This window comes from Oreochromis niloticus, linkage group LG4 (genome assembly GCF_001858045.2).
Source record: "Oreochromis niloticus isolate F11D_XX linkage group LG4, O_niloticus_UMD_NMBU, whole genome shotgun sequence".
Lineage (NCBI taxonomy): Eukaryota > Metazoa > Chordata > Actinopteri > Cichliformes > Cichlidae > Oreochromis > Oreochromis niloticus.
Window position 1 is genome coordinate 2,954,593 of NC_031969.2, and position 22,480 is coordinate 2,977,072.

The 22,480-nt window shown below is 41.2% G+C and overlaps 1 long non-coding RNA gene across 2 annotated transcripts in view; it reads right to left on the reverse strand.

Moving 5' to 3' along the window:
• Positions 1-1,231: 1,231 nt before the first annotated feature.
• LOC112846639 (uncharacterized) overlaps positions 1,232-22,480 on the reverse strand; it is a 32,427-nt gene continuing 11,178 nt past the window's right edge. Inside the window, exons 3-6 of one of the 2 annotated variants that reach the window (XR_003219741.1) lie at positions 15,920-19,389; positions 15,401-15,507; positions 2,196-2,402; positions 1,232-1,291 (exon numbers count right to left, since the gene is read on the reverse strand). This is a non-coding gene — a long non-coding RNA (uncharacterized LOC112846639). Of the gene's footprint in view, positions 1,292-2,195; positions 2,403-15,400; positions 19,390-22,480 lie in introns of both variants that reach the window. The other variant, XR_003219740.1, reaches the window with a different exon arrangement.

The following is a 22,480-nucleotide window of genomic DNA, read 5'->3' on the forward strand; positions in this document are numbered from 1 at the left end:
GTGGTCCCTCTGTTCATCCGTTCATTTTTATTCCTGTCTCTCTTTAAATACTTATATTTTATATATTTATGTTTAATGTTTTTCTGTTTGAGAATTTTAATATTATTTCAAATAAATTTTTATAATGACTAATGTCTCAGTTCTACTACACAGCAAATGTTGGCACACGACTTGACACATGTAGAATTTATTTCATATTATACTAATGAAAAAATATACTAATACAGTGGGATGCAAAAGTTTGGGCAACCTTGTTAATAGCCATTATTTTCCTTTATAAATCGTTGGTTGTTACAATAAAAAATGTCAGTTAAATATATCACACAGGAGACACACTGTTACATCCCCCAGGAGGATGTCTCTTCTCCCTACTGTTTGTTTTGTCTAGGCTCCACCTCCTCTGCCCTGATTGGATGCTGCTCAGAGCCCAGCTAATTGTTAATCAGCAGAGCACTACTTAAGGCCTGTGGAGCTGTGTTTCTGGGCCCTCTGGCCATTTTGGTTGCCATACCTATGCAGGCTTGCATGCCTCTGCGACTTGTATGTGCATTTTGTTTTCATGTTCAGACTGCTTGTAGGGGAGAGCTGCCTTTTGTTTTGACGTCCCGTTTTCTCCTGTTTATGTGTTGTTAGGTAGGTTATGGTTATAGCTTGTATATTTTGTTTTCTTTGGGGTTAGGTAAGTTTATTTTATTTTTACATCATGGATGTTTTGTTTGTTATGTTGGCCTTGGCTCTCCCTGAAGTTATATCTCAGTCTGAACCCAAACCTCATCATCTGCATTAAATAAACTTTTTAGAATTACCATCTTGTCTCCTCCTTCACTATCCACCTTTATGTTCGTCCCTTCAACCCCCTAGACTAGCCAGGGGACATAACACACACACAGTGATATTTGAGAAGTGAAAAGAAGTTTACTGGATTTACAAAAAGTGTGCAATAATTGTTTAAACAAAATCAAGTAGGTGCATAAATTTGGGCACCACAAAAAAAGAAATGAAATAAATATTTAGTGTATATCAATGTGTGTGTCTCCTATATGATATATGGGGTGCCTTTGTCTGGACGTGCTTCCCATCCAGAGCTCCACAGCAGAGAGGGAAGTTCCAGCGCTCCTGGAATCCCTCTGTGATGGACCGCCAGTCTCCAGGTGAAGGCACAGCCATGAAGTCGTCCACTAGACAGTCCCAGATGGCCGTCGCTACCAGGGGGGTGATCCGGCACACCGTGGACACACCGACTCTGAAACTGAATGCGATGGTCCTGAAGGAGTCCCCGGTGGCAAGGAACCTGGACAAAATTGTTTAAAATTAGTATTATGTGTACTGCAGTTACAAAATACATTATTCCAATTCCAAAACACTTTTGTGATGTCAGATTTAAATTACAAAACATAAATCTTACATAAAACATTTTGTAATTATAAGGATAATTACATAATATATATTAGATATAATATAAAACAGTGGTGTTTTGTTTTAACTTTACCATATCATAATTTGATTGGTAGCAACTTTTACCACTACAGTGTGCCAATCACTCATAATTCCTAGACATGTCAATCAGGTAGGAATTAAGTAAGACATTAATAGAAATAAAGAGTTGTATGTTGACATGTAGCCCTTTCCTTCCTTAAATCATTGTTAATATTTTTGAAAAATTAACCTGTGATAAGACATAGCATATCAAGGTAGAATATGCTAGATAGAACCATATAACTAAAGATGAACCAAACGGTTCACAATTTTATCTAGCACTCAGTTTTGGTGACCCCTGTTATAGAGTCTGACAGCTGCGGGGATTATATACAAATATTCAACTATACCAGAATTAAACCAGGTCTAAGTAAAAAAAAAAAGGAGTGTGTATCACTACAAAGATTAACCCACAGTGGTCCTAATACCACAGTTTGATATCACAAAACAACGCAAGCATACATGACACCACAGCCATGCTATCATTGCTAACACTGATAACAGCATAAATCAAATTAAATCGGGACTTAATGAGACCTTTCAAGTATCACTAGAAATATTATAAACAGTCGTCTCCATACCAGAGTTCGCTATCAGTAAACACCGAGGGCATTCACTGTTAGCGTACCACATCCATATTAGCAGTGTATAAACAATAGTTTAGCATATATTAGCACAGGTATCAATAAAGGACTACCGTATTATACACTTTTACTAACCACAGGCAGATGGAGAGGCGCTCTGCAGGTGGGATTGAGCGCCTGTAGTTGGTGTCTAGGCGGGCGATTCTGGGACCGACACGGGACAGCAGGTCTAGGCGAGGGAAAGACGGTGGTACCGCTGAAAGCAGCCGTCGTCCAGGCACAGCTCCTGGAGCAAATGGTGAAACTCACCAAACTGCTCACGCCTCTGGAGCAGGGGCGGATCTAGAGAAATTTTCATAGGGTGGCATGAGGGTGGCAAAGAAATCAAATGGGGTGGCAAAATCAAAGCCTTTTTTAAACACTTATACAGGTGGTTATATATGGTTAAAATAATTCAAATGCAGTAAGCATACACATTTTTCATATAACTATAGTCTATAACTTAATTATTGTCTGTAGTCCACATAATTAAACACGTTAGTTACATAAAACATGTGAGTTTTGATTTTATGTACTGTATAGCCTGTATAATAAATAAACATGTAGCCCAATAAGTATAAAATCCAGAAAGCTACACAACTTGGGGCGGTTCATTTACAAACACAGGTCTAACTTAAGTTTCACACTGTTTTTTGTTAGAAAACAATCACACTGTTACATGCTTAAATTACACAAAATGTCAGAAATCTGCACTGTCATGAACAAAAATTTAAACCTAATTTTTCATGATTTGTTAGATTAACCTTCTGAGGTCTGAAATACAACCCGCCATTATTGACCCCTTTTGATTTTACATTTGTATTTCCCCCTCAAATTGTTTAATTTAATTTTTTCCCCTTGCCTTGTTTGGTATCATTCTTTTCAGCTCAACTGAATTTAGTTGTTTTTTCACTGACATACTGCATTAGTATTACTATTACTATTAATAGTACTATTACTGATCTGAAATCACACACAGAACTTACAATCCTAGTAGTATTTTTTACTGTAAAAAAACCACAGACATGTTGAGTAAATGTTTATAACTTGAAATGCAAATATAAATTGTACATTTTGTAAACATATACAATTATTTATCTAAAAACGCAGCTAATACACCTGCCGTTTTTTTTAGGTCTATTAGGTTATGTTACATAACCTAATAGACCTACACCTTAGTTCACAGATTCACTTTGTCTACGGTTTATTTCTGGGATTTGACACAACCCAGGATTCAAGTCATGTATTCATAATGGGCTTGGATTTACAACATTATGAATGAAATGTGCTCTATTTGGAAGCAGCAGGTCTCCCTCCCCTTTCGACAGGTTGTGTGTGAGACTTTAAATCATCAAACTGTAAATTATAAATTGTAAATAGTTATTGATCCCTTTACCCCGAGTCCTAAAGTGTATATTTATTTTCTTTCTCTTCTTATATATATTGTTTGTTTACTTGCACTGCTGTAACTGGAGACTCGTCGTCTCGTCTCTCTATATACTGGACTGTATATAGCGTAGATGACAATAAAGTTTACTTTGACTTCTGCACCAAGCGGGCGCACCGAGGGCTCTCGCGCTCACTTTATAGAATTTCGAAAAAACATCGGTGCAAATTATAAGTCTGTATCATTATGTCTGGTGTTTTCGTGTTTGTTGGTTTGTTTTTATTTTGTTTTATTTTGCGAGTTGGTTATTAGACGCTGCTCCAGCCAGCCAGAGAATCCCCCGCCGCCTCGCCCTCTCCTCCCTGTGCCACAAGCAGCAGGCGCACCTCGCAAACGGAGGGCGCCCTTACTCCCAGCAAATGGGCGATAGAAAACCGATCGGTGCCTATGACATCCCCAGTATACGCTGGCATGACGTCGGGGCAGCATGAGTACGAGCAATTTTTTTTTTTTTTTTTTTTTTTTTTTTTGCCAATGCCCGTGATGCCGCCCCGGGCAATCAAAAACCGCTACTGAGGAGGTGTATCACTCTGGTTTACATTGGACAGTGTTTACATTGCAAATGTGCCTTTGTGACATTCATTAGTTCCCTCACTGACACGCAAAACAACGACTACACAACAGAACAACTACACAAGACAACACAACACACTAACTATACACTCCACACTAAACGTCACAAATCTCCCACATCTAAAAGCTCTCTCTGTCACACACGGACTCGCTCGCTCTCGCTGCCGTTACCGTCACTCCCCAAACTTTCCCTCCCCTTCTAAACAACCAAATCCCACGTGTTGACTGTTTTTTTTAATTGGTCGACATGGTACATTTTTCCACCGATAGGAAAGAGGTTGCTTTTTTTTCTTTCTTTACTGTTTTCGCGCTGAAAACGCTTAAACACACACACACACACAAACACACACACACACACACACACACAAATTGACGACAGTATTTAGAAAAAAGCATGGCTTATATATATTATCATAACTCTGGATTTACTGGCCTGTAATTAAAATTTAAAAACTTGGAAGTCTGAACTTTCAATGTGGGCTGAAATAGTGACTCAGCATGGCTGCAGCTTGTTGCTGTGTCACCTTAAATCCGTCATGTGATTTGGAGATGCAACGTGTCCGTGGACCACAGAGGGTTAATAACGCTCACCTTCCTTCCATTTCCAGAGTGTAACATCCAACCACCTGTGTAAAATCTGAAATTCCCATGGTGTTGTTCAAAATGTGCTCTGGCACAATCATAAGCATCTTGCTACTGAAAACAAGAAAAAAGCCGGTCCTGCTATGGGCTGAACCATTCGTTAATGGTGGAGGGGGGGAACACTATGCAATATATTCAGTTTTAGCATTTATATTCACTGTTGGCTGTATCTACGCTCAAAGTGTTAATGCTATCTTATTTTAGTAAACAACACTGTCATAGGCTAAACTGGGGTGGCACTTGGGGTGGCAAGGGATCATTTTAGGGTGGCACTTGCCACCCCATGCCACCCTTCTAGATCCGCCCCTGCTCTGGAGGACCTGATGGACCCAGGTACAGCGAGGACGTCCTTAACGCCGCTGCTCTGCTCTCCACAGTAAATAGAGAAGGGAAACTCTCTCTTCAAACGCTAGCTCGACAGCTGCCATCTTGCAAAGATACCGTCTGGCACAACTTCCTCCCACATCCCTCCCACATTTCTGGTTCACGTGCGTCAAAATTGCATATTTTGACACGCGATGAATTCGCGTTGGACACGCGTCAAGGTGCGAATTTGCACGCGTCAAGTTAGGGGCGTTTGATCACGTCTATCGCATTCGGTGTGAACACACCGTGCAGTTGCGACTTCTGCTCCACTGATCTCACGGAAACCCCTTTTGGGCTCAGTCGAACCATGAGGCTTTCTTAATGTGGCTGGCTGTGACAACACGTGGGAGACAGCTACTTCTCTCCTCGGCTCCACACATGCACACCAGAGCGCGCACACGGCTTCTCTCTGACTTCTATTTGATTTTTTTCCTCACCTTACCCAGACAGGCCACTTGAGGCACTATATGGCAGCTACGGCCATCTACATGCATGTGCCCTTACATTTCCCCCCAGCTAAACCCTGCCATACCAGCAACGTCTCCAGCAGTGCATCACTGTAACAAAACACAGAATAACATATATCAAGTCATTTGTCCAAAAACATTCAGTGACATTCACATATGAATTACATTACATAGCAAATGAACATAGCAGTGGCCCATTACTTCATCTCATAACATAATCCCTATACTTTGCAGGGGGTACCCCTCTGGTTCGCCTCAATGGACGCTCAGACGGCAAAACTTCACCTCGCTCTTCCTGCATTTCGTCGCTCGTCACTGAGGCCCCATCACTCTCCTCCTGTTCACTTGGAGTCATAGCTGCTTGCGCTTCCCCCGCTAAATCTGGCTCCAACCCCTGGGAAACACAATTACCAACATTGTCGACCCCTGGGGCAATGTGAGCGTTCGGATTTGACACACACAGGGGTGGCGGAACACAAACGACCTCCATGCAGTCTGTATCAGACTCCACTTCTGCTGATAACCTATTGACATGTCTTAACCGCCGTATCGGCGCTTGAAAAGTGCACAACTTGAGCTGATCTCTATGTACGACCTTCACTGAGCCACCTCTCTCTGGTTTGATTGTGAACACAGGAATGTCAGGGTGGTTCTGCTTCACCACCAAATAAGGGTTTGGTTCCCATTCATCCTGTATCTTATTCCTACCCCTGGGCTTGTGGTTGCGCAACAGCACCCGGTCACCTGACCGGAGCAGAGCGCCGTGGCACTTTCGATCATTCCTCCTCCTGGAGGCCTCCTGAGCAGCTGAGTTTGCTACCTCTACAGCTGTCCTAAGCCTCTCATGGTGATCCCTGACCCAGTCATCCAAATTATCTGCCTCAGGTTTCCTCATGTCTTTTCCTCCCAGGAGGTCAAGGGGCATTCTTGTGTCCCTCCCGAACATGAGGTAGAAAGGCGCATAACCAGTGGAGGAGTGCACACGAGTATTATACGCCATAACCAACTCTGGCAAGTATGTTTTCCAATCCCTTTTTTTCTCTGGTGGCAGTGTTCTAAGCATATCATGCATGGTCCTATTAAACCTCTCACACTGTGCGTTACCCTGCGGATGGTAAGGACTGGTGCGACTCTTGGCAATCCCATAGGCCCTACACAGCTCTTTTATGACACTAGCCTCAAAATTTCTCCCCTGATCTGAATGCAATCGGGCTGGACACCCGTAGTAGGTGAACCAGTGCTTTAGCAAAGCATTTGCTGTCGTCTCAGCAGTCTGGTTTCTGGTGGGGACAGCAACTGTGAACCTGGTGAACATGTCTGTAAGAACAAGGACATTTTCATATCCCCCGCAGGACTTCTCCAGCACCGTATAGTCCATGGCAAGGACCTCCAGGGGTGTTGTGACATTGCTGCAGGTCATTGGGGCCCTGTGGTTAGGAAAGATATCCTTTGCCAGTGCACATCGCTTACACTGCTGAACCCAGTCTTGAACATCTTTACTCATTTTAGGCCAGTAATAGCTCCTCCTCATCACAGCGAGGGTACTCTTTGCACTGAAATGCCCCCCATGCTCATGTTGGCTCTCATATACCTTACGTTGCAAGGTCTCTGGGACAATGAGCTGCCTGATCTCTTTTTCAACCACAGGGGTCTCTAACATGCCTATACAACACACCTTTATAAAGCCTAAGGCAGTCAAACTGCTGGTGAAGTCGCTTTGTACCCGGTGTTGACAAGCAAAGTTCGGCATGGCTCATTCCAGTGCCCTTCTCAACCACCCGATACACGGGCCCGACAACGGGATCGTTTTTCTGTGCCGCTTCCACCTCATCCCAACTTTGCCCACCGAGAGCTTTCCCGGCAGTCACTTGCACCCTGGCCTTCATGTCAGTCTTACCATCCCGCACGCACACACTTCCTCAGGACCCACTTTAATAAAGTCCTTGTCTGTGTCCTCCTGCTCAAGTTCCTCCTGGTAAGGAATCCTGGAGAGGACGTCTGCGTTCGTGTTTTGCCACCCAGGCTTGTAACACACCTCAAAGTTGTACTCAGCGAGTTGTGCTACCCACCGCTGCTCAAAAGCCCCCAGATTAGCCATTCCCAAGTAGCGCAGCGGGTTGTGGTCAGTAACCACAATGAACTTGGTGAACATCAGGTAGTCCCTGAATTTCTCGGTAACAGCCCATTTAAGTGCAAGAAGTTCCAGTTTAAATGCGCTGTAAAACTTGTCGTTCTTTTCAGAATCCCTTAGCCCATGACTTGCATAGGCTACCACACGCTCGACGCCCCCTTGCTTTTGACTAAGCACAGCCCCGAGTCCATGCAGACTCCCATCTGTGGTCAGTATGAAGGGTAGGCTAAAGTCAGGGTAGGCCAGGATTGGTGGGGACGTCAAGCACTGTTTCAGCTCATCCAATGCTTCCTGGCACTCGCCAGTCCAAACAAACATCTGGGCGCCGCTTGTCGTGTCTTTCGACCCGTTCCCAACCAGGGCATGCAGAGGTTTAGCCAACTGAACAAACCTCGGGACAAATCGCCTGTAGTAGCTCATAAATCCAAGCACCTGCCTCACCTCTCGCACGCTCCTTGGGCCCGGCCACGCCTCCAGGGCCTTGACCTTTTCTTGATCTACCTGCACCCCTTTGGCAGAAATCACGTGGCCAAGGAATTTAACTTCCGGCCGCAGAAGGAAGCATTTGGCTTCAACTTCAGCCCATGCTGCTTCAGACGTTCGAACACCGTCTCAAGCCTCTCACAGTGGCTGTCGAAGTCCCGGGAGAAGACTATAATGTCACCAAGATAGACAAGGAGTATATCAAAACTGAGGTCCCCCAGTACCATACCCATCAGCCGCTGGAAAGTGGCTGCGGCGTTGCACAAGCCGAACGGCATCCGAGTCCATTCGAACAAGCCAAATGGTGTTGTAACTGCTGTTTTTCCCCTGTCCACCTCACTCATGGCCACTTGGAAGTAGCCTGCGGTCAAGTCCAGGGTCGAGAATAACAGCGCGTTACCGAGCGCGTCCAACGACTCTTCGATGCAAGGAAGTGGGTATGCATCTTTGCATGTTACTTAGTTCAGCCGCCTGTAATCGCAGCAAAAACGAACACTTCCATCTTTCTTAATAACTACCACCGCAGGTGAGGCCCATGGACTTGAGCTTTCTTTGAGGACCCCCTGGCTAACGAATTCCTGAACATGTCTCTTGAATTCCTGAAAGACATGGGGCGGGACCCTTCAGTGCCTCTGTTTGATAGGGGGTGCCTCGGTAGGGATACTGTGCGTCACAGTGGTAGTATAGCCATAATCACTTTCACTTGCTGAAAACACGCCTTTGTGTTTCGCTAGTAGCTGACAAAGCTTTTGACACTGCAGCTCTGTGAGGTCTTGAGTGTTAGCCTGCACAGGGACAGGTAACTGCCTAACCTCGCCCCCTGTCGCTATGCTCTCACCCTGGCCCAGCGGCTTAACCACGAGCGTCCCCTCTCTCTCCTCTACTTGTACAACCTCTTTGGGGAGTACAGCTCCTGGCTTGCTAACAACCGCAAGCCTGGCTCTAGGCATCAACTTGACAGCTCTCTCACTTGTGTTCATCACTCTGAGAGGGATTCTTCCACAAATGCTCGTTGCGAGGGTGTTGGCAACTAACAGTCCCCTCGGCAGCTCTATTTCTCTCGCCACCTCAGCCAACACTTGGCACTCAACCTTAGGTGGGACCCCGCACTGGCCCTCTACCACTTTCTCACTCATCGGGGGAATTATGATGATGCCCCTTCCAGCCACCTTGACGAACCCAATTTTGCCACCCGAACCCGTGCAGGGGGTCTCCTTCCTCGCTCGGGCTATCAACCTACGGATGGTGGCCTCTGTCTCGTCGGAAGCGTAAGGATCCATTTGGACACAACCCCCATTCCGCGGTAAAAAGCGCTTTGAGATCTTCTATAACATTCATCCCCACAATGCCTGGGAGCCCATTAGCTTTGCCTAGCTGAGGGTGAGTGTCAGTGAGTACAAAAATGCACTTCTTGCCAACCACTCTCCCGGCGCATTCAATCTCGGCCTCCAAACAGCCCAAGACAGGAATATCGAGCCCATTTGCTGCTGTGAGCTCGATCCAGTCTGCTGACCTCAGCTCTTGTGGCCCAAAGCACCTACGGAAATGGGACTCTGTAATAGCAGTCACATTTGACCCCGTGTCCCAGAGGCAGGTGGTGTCCACTCCCCCTATCTTAAGGTGAACAGTGCGACACTTTCCGAGAGCACTCCTTTTGAGGCTCTCCTCCACCTCTGTCACAAGACACTCGGCTGCTTGGCACCCAATGGTCAGTGTGGTGGGGTGTTTCTTAGCCCCATCCTTGGAGTTTGGATTGCCAGGAAATACCACCTGGGTCGGGTGACTGGTGGTGGGCCAGTGTCGATTTGGGGAGGCATACCTATTAGGGCTGCCACAAACGATTATTTTGATAGTCGACTAGTCACCGATTATTTTTGCGATTAGTCGACTAATCAGATCATGCATCCATTGGACGTAAAATGTACACCTGAAAATTTGTTAAACGTTTATTTTGTGACCCAGAAAGAATAATAATTGTAATATTAAAACTAACTAGCTGCCGCCATTGTTGACAACTGCGCTGGGCCGCGCTATGAATTCTGGGACACAGTTTCTTCTTCTTCGGGGTTTAACGGCAGCTGGCATCCTTGTACATGCAGTGCTGCCATCTTCTGTTTCAGTCCGTTATTACACTCTTAAATACTACTACTTATTCCTGCGTCTTTTGGGATCTTACAAAGCTTCAAACGACGCGTCGACTATTAAATTAGTCGTCGACGATTTTAATAGTCGACGTAATCGTGACTAGTCGACTAATCGTGGCAGCCCTAATACCTATATAGAGTCACACAAACAGAGGTCTATATAAGTTAACACCTCAGACTTGTTCTCCGCAAATAATTCCTGCATTATTTTTGATTTGTGGGAGGGTTCAGGAAATCAGGGAATACCGTTTCCATGTAAAAGGGTGCATGAGTGCAACAATGCTTAGGTAGGTGGTATGTGTCAAAGTACTATCAACATGGATTGCAGGACCCAAAGTTTTCCAGTAGAACATTGACCACAGCACACTGCATTCTTTCTGAATGGTCACAAATTATGCTGAGACTATGCTGAGAGAGAAAAAACACAGTGGTGTTTGCAGTTATTTTAGCAGTGCCCAAGAACTGGAAACGAGACCCCCCTGTTGTTCTTACAGTATAAAGTGGATAATAAAAGTACAATAACACTAACAATCGTTTATTCAGGTGCATGGATTGTTTTCTCAAATGAAAATAGCCTAGCTACCAAACATAGCTTTTCTCCAGTAGTTAACTACTGATCCTGCTGATAGAAAGCTAAGGACATTAGCTTACAATTAGCTTAGAAAATGCACATTTAACCAGAAAAAGTATCACAGCGCCTTGAGTCTCTCATGTTGGCTAGTTCCGTTTACTGCAGAACTCAGTCATGTTTATGGAAAAGTAAACACTGTATCTCCTCCTCAGCATTACTACTCTATTGAGTCTATTCCCAAATAAAGATACGTAAGTGTCTGTGTGACAGTAGCTGACCGTGTCAAAGGTTTCAATCATGACATTATATTCAATTTTACAGAATCATGTTAGTAATTAAAAACAAACTTGTGAACAAAGTGACACCTTGGACCCCAATCATTGTGATAATAACTATTTAAATTGTTAGAAAGGATCTTTATAATAATTAAGAACAATTAATCGTTACAATAATAATTTATCAGCCTTTTGTTTTAGTTTGGCCGCTACCCTTTCTGCCAAGGAAAAAGGTGCACTATTAAGAGCAGGGTCAAAGCAGGGTCCTTGTATGGATCGTCACCTGAATGACCCTTGTTGAAATAATCCCTTATGATTCCAAATTCCTCCAAATTTCTAAAGTTATGTCTTAAATATATACATAATCCCAAGCTGGTAGTAACACTGAGAATTGTGCCCAGCTGAAATTGTTGCTACTCATGTTTAAAGAATATTTCAGATATATTTTGTAAAGCAAAGGTGAACATATCTATGAGGGTTCTTAGATATGTGTTATACTCTGAAGCAAACTATGGTGGTCCTGCTGTCTGGACAATCTCAACAGTCACTGATAATGACTTATAATGTTTAAGGTTCTATCGTTGTCTTGTTGACTCAAGCTTTCTTCAGATTTGTGTGTGTGTGTGTTTTTAACCTCATATATGAAAAGCAGCAATGTAAAAATGACTCGCTTTAATATATCAGTGAAGCCCCCAACGTCATCTTCACTGTGTAAAGGGCAAGTCTCTCTCTCTTCTTCTCTCTCTGCATGTCAGTATGTGTAGATGTATGACAGTTTTGTAAGAGTGGATGCAGAAACAAGGAGAACCAGTGTGGAAACCTGTGGAAATCTTTTACAGATACTGGTATGTGAGTGTTTGTGTTGTGTTTGTGTCCTGGATAATTCTGAATAATTAAATGTCACTCACTTGTAGTGATGGTCTTTATAGAAGATTTCCCATATCAGTCTCACTTACAAGAAAACTGGAATACATGGTAAAGAAGTAGTGATTCTATGTGCAGATAGAGGAAGAGGGAGAAGAAGAAGGTCCAAGATCATCACTGTTAGAAGCTACCATTGTTGTTCCTACAATCTGCTCAGCTTTTTAGCATTGTTAAAATCTAATTGCAAAACACACACAAACACTTTTCAACCAGTCAGCATTCAGCCAAGCAGCAGATCTGCTTAGGTTGCAGAGTGTACTGTATTATTTCCATATTCATTCACTCTGAATGCCTAAACACATATGGAAATGGACAAAAACACAGCACCATATATTAGACCTCAGAGGGTTCAGAGGTTACAATTCTGACTGATGGTTGATTTGAACAATTGTAGAGCAGCATCTTAAATGGTATCCAGCTGTGCTGTGCTGGGTTGCTGCTCTGTGTTGACATGTCCTAGTACAAAACTCTCTCTCTCAGACACAGTAAGGAGAAAGAACAGCTGTGATGTGAAAATGATCGAGGCAAGAGAAAGAGAGAAGAGAAAATTATAATTTAATGTCAATAAACACACACACACAAACACAGACACACACAATTAACACTGTGCCTTCAAAGCCATCATGTTTTTATTACTGTGTGTGTGTTGAACCTGTGGATTGATATGTGGTCAAACGAAAGAGGAAGGCTTGTGGCTTGCGCTTGAATGGAGCTTAATTTACATGCTAATGTGCATGTGTGTGTATGTGTGTGTGAGTCCTGTAGATAATTATTTTAGTCTGGATCAATGTTGAAATGAGATGACACTGCTACCAAGTGATGTCACATACACACACATAGGCTTGTAAAGGACTGACATTTCTACCAAAACTTTATTGTGAAGCTGACCAGTCTTCTAGCTGTCAATCCACATGCTCTCTTGGTTTCACAAATAGTTTGTTATCTGGGTTGAGTCCTTTAAACCTGCTTTTTATATTTATGTATGTAATGTTAAAAATTAAATATGTAAACAATTCCATGAACCCAACAGGTGGAGGCAGAGGAGGACTGTCAATGGTGAAATCCCTACAAAGTTGGCACTCAGACCATCATCCTTCCAGTCCTTCTTGTATTTATTCAGTTCTGGAACCAGTTCTTGATCTGACATTCTGACTGGCAAATTTCCATGTGCTGTGGCTAACCTTAGTATTGGTTGAAGTGGAAGTCCTTTGCCAGCTCAACAAGCTTACAGCTTTGATGGAGTGCTGGAAATAAATTGATTCCAGTCTGTTTTATTTCAAAATCCCTACACCCATGCTGTTGTTTGGATAATGATGTGTTTCTCTCAGACTAACAGTGCAGCAGCTCTGCAGCTGAGAACACAATGTCAGCAACAGTGACAAAGAGCAGTGAGACTATTTAGGCAATCTTCTGTTTCTACAAAATGAAGAACCCATATATTCAACCAATGGTTTTAATCATTTAATGATACTTTAGTTAGATTACTCTCCTAGATATGATGTAGATGTTTTGTTAGCAGAAAGTTCCACAATAAGAAAATACATTGGTTTTGATATTTGAAGGTGATGTGAAATAATAACTGCCCTAAAATGTCTTAAACCTAATTCAACAAGTATGTTTTGAAATTGTAAGGACTAGAAAATACAGACATTTGTGTTACCTGAAAATTCTACTTATATACAGTAACAAAGTATTCCTACTTCATTACTTCCCACCTCTGTATTAGATCCCATGTTAAATGAATCATCTATCAGTTACATTAGGATACAGTTAGCGTTTAGCATGGTAGCGTGGTAGTCAAATCAAGTTCAGTGAGTTTAATTTTGTGAGTGAAGACGTACAATTGTATGCTGGAACATCTGTAATAAAAGAGGCTTCAGTGGCGATTCTAGAGTTTGCCCAGGCTCTATGCCAAAATTCAGATAGAGCCCTTCCAATCAGTGTTCATCACATGTATTTAATGAATAATCTGAGACTAACAAGGACAACAACAGACCTATAAAAAGAACAGGTAAAACACTACCCCAGAAGTGGGAGAGGCCATATTTAATTTGATAACAATGCCCAAGACTAAGTGGCCTGGTTATGAGGTGTTAATACTGCTTATATGTTATTTTGACTTGCTAACGACACCAACAATACTCAGTCAGTCAGTCACATAATGGGAAGCAGAGCTTAACATACCAGGCTTCTCTGCTACTGAGTTAATATTAACTGTCAAAATAAAAAAGATTTTAAAAAAAAACAAAACAATAATGTGATGCTAGTAAAAGTTACATTGATGTTTGTCTCTCTCCCACATTTACTTTGCTAAACTAGTAACATTAACTATTAGTAGTTAATAATTGTTATCTGCTCCACTCATTACTGTCTTGCTTTTTTTCTTCTTTCTTCTTTTCACTCCCACTTCAATTTTCAGTTAAATTTTATTTATACAGCACCAAATCACAACAACAGTCACCTCAAGGTTCTTTATATTGTAAGGTAGACACTACAACAATACATAGAAATTGGTGGAGGATAGTAGTTTCCCCTGCACTTTCAAGTCGCACAATGATCACCTTGTGCTCTTGGTTACAAAAGAAGCTCCACAGTTTGGCAAGTATGTGACTAACTGTTGTGTAAATCCGTCCCTCTGTGGGCAGAGTGACTTTCTCCACTCTTTGGTCTGCATCGTGCAATCTGCGACTGGCTGCTTCTACCTAACACTAGCTCAAAGAGCTCTGGTCTACAAAGCACCTCAGCAACCTTTTCAATGTGAACTCCATCTAAAACATCTGAGCTATGAAGCTCAAACAATACCGTGATGATTTTTGTTGAGTGGATTTCATTGTTCCAATTACATTTGTTTAACTGGAATCATGCATTCCACTTTATATACTGTAAAAGTAAGTGGAGCCAGGTGGGACCATTTATATCAGGTCTCATGTATTGTCATTACAAACCTTTGCCAATTCACACTTTAGCACTTTTATTGTTTTGTGTTTAATGCTGCTCTGTTGCACATTTTAACTTGGATGTTTATGGCAAGGGATTCTCTTTTAGAGTCAGCTCAAAGTTTTTAGTACTTGTGTGTGATACAGTGTGATACAATTAATGCAAACAGGAACAGCAGTAAAATGACTGGTGCTGATGTCTCCCTGCATTATTCATTCTATGAAGGTTAAAACATGGCAGAACAGAAGCAGAAATAATGGTTTAACTGACAAATGAAGATTTAACTGGGAACTGCAGACGGAGAGAAATTCTAGGAGGAATGGCGCAGGATCAAGTGTTACCGTAGCAACTGAAAACCCATCACGGATTCCCATCAAAGCCCCACAATGCTCATTTACAGTCGGATCCCGTAAGGTCCTGACCCGGGCCAGCACTGCAACCATGGCAACTAGGCAGACACAGCAGATAGACAGATAGATAGATAGATAGATAGATAGATAGATAGATAGATAGACTATAACAGGTAGCAATAGCTTTATTTCAAATTCTGCAACAGTGATAGGCAAAAGAATGCCATTTTTTCTGCAAATAGAATGCATATTTTTGCATAATTATACCAGTGTCAGTATTTTTCACTTTAAGGTTCAGCTTCCAGTTCTGACACAATCCAGATTGCCCCCTAGTGTTTTTGATTTGGTACTGCAGAAAGGAGCTGGAGTGATTTGTGAGGTCTTAAGCCTCCTACTCATTGACAGCACTCACAAAAGTCAAAGAGGCTGTCTGCTTTTCACTATGACACTCTGTCACCATCACCACCACATACAACACATACTCTGACTCTGATTATCATGGTTACTCACTTCCAGCCTCATGCTCGTAGAAAGTACCTGTAGGCTAAAAACACCAGAATTTAAAGTGTAAAACTGATTTAGTTTGTATGCTCACACATAGAAATATATTATTATTATTAGATATTATTTTAGCATGCTGGTCACACAATCAAGCAAGCAAAAAAGAAAGAAATAAACAAACATCATGAACAACATTCACAGCCTTACCCTGGGGCCCGTTGCCAAGGCAACACAGTGATGGAGAGAGTGCAGGGCTGATGTCAGGGTCACCCAGAGTGTGAGGAGAGGGAGGAGGTGGGGGTGTGTGTGTGTGTGTGCGTGTGTGTGTGTGTGTGTGTGTGTGTGTGTGAGCATGAGCAGTCTTCTGAACAGGGGAGGTTTTCCTGAGCAGATCTGTCAGTACCTCTTTGGACTCTTGCCAAACACCATACCACATTGCAGATGAGAAAATACCACACACACACACACACACACACACACATACACACTATAGGTTCAAAAACCTTGCACACTGCACTGCCACCCATTGACGAACTGCTGTAAAGGCAGCTTTCTTTCTTCCTCTCTGTTTGTTAAGTCCTGCTGAGTACTGCTTGGACTGTATACTATTGGAACTACTTCTGTTATTATTACTGCGAAGGATACCAATGATAATACTGACAACCCTACTGATTCTATTGCCTGGTTTACATCCACTGATGACCCCATTATGTTGGTTATTGCTTGCAGTTATGTCAGTTTTGAAAATAAATAAATAAATACATGTTGGCAGATATTATGATAGCACAGAGCAAGATTTTCAATCAAAATTATATAAAGAGGTATAGCGTTCTGTTTAAATTTTTTGTGAAAGAGAGCTGCAAATTATGTTGCTTTGTTTCTCCAACTTGTTGTGTGTTTATTTACATTCATAGTACAGTTTGAGGGGCTGCATTCCATTTACCTTGATGTCAGAATAGCAAAGCTGGATAAGCAAGAATGAAGATGATAAGGTTATTAACTGTTACTAGGGTGAGACAGATAGTTGTGTGCAGAGTGATCTGTTCTTCATTAAAAACAGGATAACCTACAAACTAAATTTTAAGCTGTCTTGTGTCACCTAGTGAGGGTAACGAGTAAAGTTTTATGCAAGTCAAGTACAATAAATGGTGACTGGATTTAAACACTGCAATATTTAAGTTACAGTTGTATTACTTCAAAAATTCTCCTTAAAAATGATCATTTATGACTTAATAAAAACTTTAATTTAACAATAATATTTTATATTTTATTGTATTTTATGTATTTTATTACATATCAACCTTAATGTTTGAACTGCAGTAACATATATAAAATGTAATTTATTTCCTTAATGTTTTGAGTTCTGCCACCTTTGACAGTTTACAGTGTGGAAAGGGTTACAGATCATTTATTAAAGTTGACTTATACAAAAGTTGAGCATTAATTTACAACAAAAGTGGGAAGTATAAATATGAATAGTGTTATTCAGACTTACAGGCTTAGTAGAAGATCTACAAAGAGCAGTTCTTTAATTACCAAAGTTTTTGGTATGAAATTTCAATAGCTAATGATAGTGCCTGTTTTTTCTATATACATTCTTCCTGCCTGCCAAATATCAACATGGTGCTAAAGTTACTGTGCAGCATTTCACTTTCATTTTTCGTCTTCTGCACTAAAACTGAATCCTTTTCCATATATACACCATGTGATACATTATTTGTAATAAAGAACACATCATATTCAGTGTTTTACATTCTGAGTGTAGAAAGTGAACCATTGTTTACTTTCACAGCAAGGGAAAAATTGTCCTAAAGCAAGAAGTCAGCTGCCATGCTTTGCTACATAAAGTGCTTTAGGTAAAAATGGTTGTATGGTTATAATAGATCAAAAGTGAAGTATTCAAGAAAAACTTGAATGCTTGCCTGCTTTAATTGCAATTAGATGGCCATATTTAAGGACATGCAGTCCCCCCGCAATGTTTCAACCTATCTACATAACACAAAATTGCCCAAAATGAGGCAATGCAACTATATCTTGGAGTTGTTTTGTGTTTGGAAGTTATTCCTGTCAAGCTTCTGCAGAATTTTCCTAACACATGCAAACACACACACACACACACACACACACACACACACACACACACACACACACACAATAAAGAGAGATAAAGGGTGGACAGTTGAAGATATAGAGAGTCTGGTCTGGTTCTGTTTAAACTATGATTACTAATATACACACACATAAAAAGACACACTAACAAAGGCACTTCCCACTAACAAAGCGGGGAGGTTTATGTAGGAGCCTTTTGAAAAGAAAAGCAAATGATCACACCCATTTTGCTTTCTTTCTGGGACATTTTTTATTCTCTCTTTCGCTCTCTTACTCTGTCTTTCATCAGTGTGATAACAAGGCTGTAAGAGCTTGTTAACCTCACACACACACACCACTTCTCAACCCAAAACCACAGTGGCTGAATGTGTGTCTTTGGCCCGCTCTCTTTCTGTCATCACCTGATTTAAAAATACTTAGGATGAAGTAATGTTTGCCTCCAACCATTTGTGTGTGTTTGTGTAAGAGGGAGCGGGAGAGAGGATTCCACATTAGACTATTTAACTTAGACTTACCAACCCTGCTGTGTGTGTATGTCTGTGTGTTGGTATGTGTGTGTGTGCATATGTATACATGTGTGCGTGTGTTTTCACTGGCTGCAGCTTACAATGTCAGAGTTTTGGCAACCTGGTACAAAATTTTGCTTCCTCAGCAACGCTGTAACCAGGAATATACAAACACTGCCTATACCCAAACAACATAACACTTGCTGGCACTGTTATTCTTATTGAAGTATAACAAGCATACATTTATTTTTGGCATTTATTAGAAAATAAAGGAGATACCAGCACCAGGAAGCTGATGGCTAGGCAACGTGACATCATCATTATATTATCATGGATCATGAACTTTTGTGGATAAAAATGGGATGTTAATATGGTCAAATTAAAATGTTAGGATGCATTTGTAAGGCTTTATAAGTGCTTTAAAAAGTACTTAAGTAAAAGTACTTATAGAAAAGGATAAATGCTAAAAATATGTCCTTTTAGCCAGCTGCTGAGTGGTGGCTGATAAAAAATGATGCAGTTAATATAGATAAGATCCTTTGGGGCCTAAAATGTATCTTCTTGTCAAACTTGATTGCTCAATTATTCATGCACCTGGAGTAAATGATCTTACATAGCACTTTTCTACTCCGATTGCTTCATTCACTTCATTCACCAGTGCTTTTCTCTGTATCTGAACACCTTGAGTAACATTTACACACTCACAATCAATGGATGCATCAGTTTCAGGAACTCAGGGTTCAGTATTTTAGCTAAGGATACTTTGACATGCAGGTTGAAGGGGTTGGGAAGTGAGATACCAGCCTCTTGATTGGTAGATGACCCACTGAGACCCAAGTTGCCCTCCACAGTCAAGTTCATGGACTAAGAAACAAACACAAACAGACACAGAGATTTCTTGTATTATGGTATGACATACTCTTCATATATGTATAAGATGCTGTTAATTCTAATATAATCCTGTAGAGATGGGAATCAATAAGAACTGAACAATTCTGATTCCATATATTCCATATATCACTTATGATTCTTGATTCTCTTATCAGTTCTTATTGGGTTCTCAATGGCTCCTCTTTGGGAGTCACCACCATCTCTAAGCAGCATAGACATTACATTCTGCAAATTAATTGCATGCTGTGTGGTCAAATGTTTGTGGATTCCTGAGGACTTTCTCCTCTTTGTTCTGATCATTGTTAGGGTCCTTAATACTCATTAAATTACTCATTAAAAAGACCTGAAACAATACAAACCTATAGGCTACTGTCCCGCACACCAACACAAATCAATATCATAATGAGGAGATAATGAGGTCAATCAATGAATCAATCAATCAAATGCATCACAAATTTCACATAATTCATGTAAAACCTGTGATGATTAGTGTTGGTGTGTGTGGGACTGCAGCCTATAGGTTTATATTATATTACTGGTAAGACACGATGCGTTCCAGGTCATTTTATACAAAAAAAATATAATTTATAATTTAGTATAATGCCTTACTTTATATATAACGACCCCAACACTGATCACAACAAAGATGGGAAAGACCTCCACCACCATGCAAGTAATTTGCAGAATGTAATGTAACAGGAGCCAATGAGAATCCAGTAAGAATCAATAAGAGAATCAATAAGGAATCAAATTGTAATATCGATAATGCAACTGAAATAAATTCTTAAACAGATTGTCTAACACAGTCTTTGTAACACTATGATATTTCTAGATGACATTGTGATCTGTAGAGAGAGTAGAGAGCACCTGTAGAGGTGGAGGGATGCTGTACGGAAAAGAGTAATGAAACCCAGTAGAAACAAAACAGAATACATGTGTGTGAATGAGAGGAGACAGGTGGGAAGCCAAAAATGCAAGGAGTACAAGTAGTGATGGATATATATAAATCTACATATCTCAGGTAGAGGAAAAGAGGAAGACCACCGAGAAGACTCATCGATGTATTGAAGGAGGACATGTAGAGGGTTGGTGTGACAGAAAAGGTTGAGGCAGATCATATGTTGTAGTGACCACTAAAGGGTGCAGAAGAAGATGTATATGCAACATAAATGTCACTTATTTTACATAGTATGTAGCACAAGTCAGTAATTTCACCCATGTTCTGTAATTTAAGTGAGAAACAGTACAAAGACTATTTAGTCCCCAGATACATCAAGGCAACACCATTCACCATTGAAATGACAAAAAATTTGCACTGAAATAAATCGTTCTGTATCTTGTGTCTGATCTTGGTAAGGTCAGAGGACCTCATCCACATCCACATCACCTGCAATGTTTCCCCAGCAGGCCAAGCAGCTGGGGGAAAGAAAACATCTGCAATGGTGGCTCCATCCCTGCATTCATCAGTCCTTCTCCAGAGTAGTGGCACATGGTTGTAGGGATTGTGTTTATATGCTTTCCAGCACCATGCTGAAAAGAATCCTTCTATTTAAGTTAGAAATGGGAAATATGATGGAGGGGACAGCACTACAAAATATGGGGTGTGGGCGAACGAGTCATGGAACACAGCAGCCTGGTGGAAACTTCACTCGATTAGAGTTGCACTCGATATCGGATCACGACATACCTGTTTCATCCTCAGCTGGTGTTTATGTAGTACAAGGTTGATTTTAGATTTTAGGCTAACACTGTCAAGGTTTTCAGAATGAATAGTGTTTAGTAAACTTGTAGCCTCTGCAGCCTTTCTGTTCTGTGAAAAGTAGGATGCACATTTTACTGTATAGCTGTGTCAATTTAAGACAAAACTTTATACATAATAGGGTATGTCCTGAAAACAAAGTTATGGTATGTACTGTAACTACTCTACAGAGTACTGTACAACTTTTCATATCCTTTTGATATTTTCATATTCTTTTGTCTAAATATTTAGATAACTTAGGCTACTGTGAAGCCATTCCAATTTGGCTGTACTCACCACCCAGTTTCAGTCATGGTAAGGCCAAGACTGATTACATCGTCCACCATGTATTCAGTCCACACAGTGACAGATACTCACTACACAAGATGTGTTTCCTTTTTAAAAATGGCTTGCTTTTGCCTTCCCCTTCCTGTTCCTTCACTTCCTCCTCCTCATCCTTGTCCTGGATGGCGTCCACTGCCTGCTGAGCATCCTCTTACACTAAGCATTCACTGCCCGCTAATCCTCCTCCTCTTGTTGTCTAACAATTCTATGAGTCTCTTGAGGCATCTATTATACTCTGGCACATGATTGAATTGTTCTTACAATTGAGTTTGAGCAAGTGCAACATCAGTGAAACTAATTGGTAATCAGTGAGTTGGTTTTTGAAGGCCAAGGTTTCTATACGTGAATAAAGTGTGCTAAATGATGCAATTTGTGCCTGTGTTTTGAAATTTAAAAAGTGGTCTAAAGTGGCATTTGAATGAGACCAATAGATAGATAGATAGATAGATAGATAGATAGATAGATAGATAGAAAACCAACAAAATTTGTTTGTCAGACTCATTTCCATATCATGCTTAATATGAGAGGCCACTGTCATGCTCTCAGTAGTTTTCCAGGCACTCTTTTATTGAAAGGCATCTGGTTATCCCACGGTGGACGTTAATGACTCATAGGCTTGAACTGGGTGGAGTACTGTTAACCACAAAGGCGAGCACATGTTTCTGTGTGATTGACAGGTGAATGGAGGTATGAGTTTAGTTTGCCCCCTGCTTAATTTTCCCACTTCTTTTTATACATAACCCGTCATGTGCTCCATTTTCTGCATTTTCCCTCTCCTTATCCTCCATCCATTTATCTACTTCTTTCACGTATCCATCTGACTCTGAATTCTCAGATTTAAGCTAAATAAAATATTAGTTCTGTATGCGCTAATTTAGAGTCTGGGCTTGTGGAAATAAAAAGAAAAGACATATTACATAGCATTCACAGAAATTTGGAAGCTTGATTTCCAGCTTTTTGTCCCTTCCACACACACAGTAG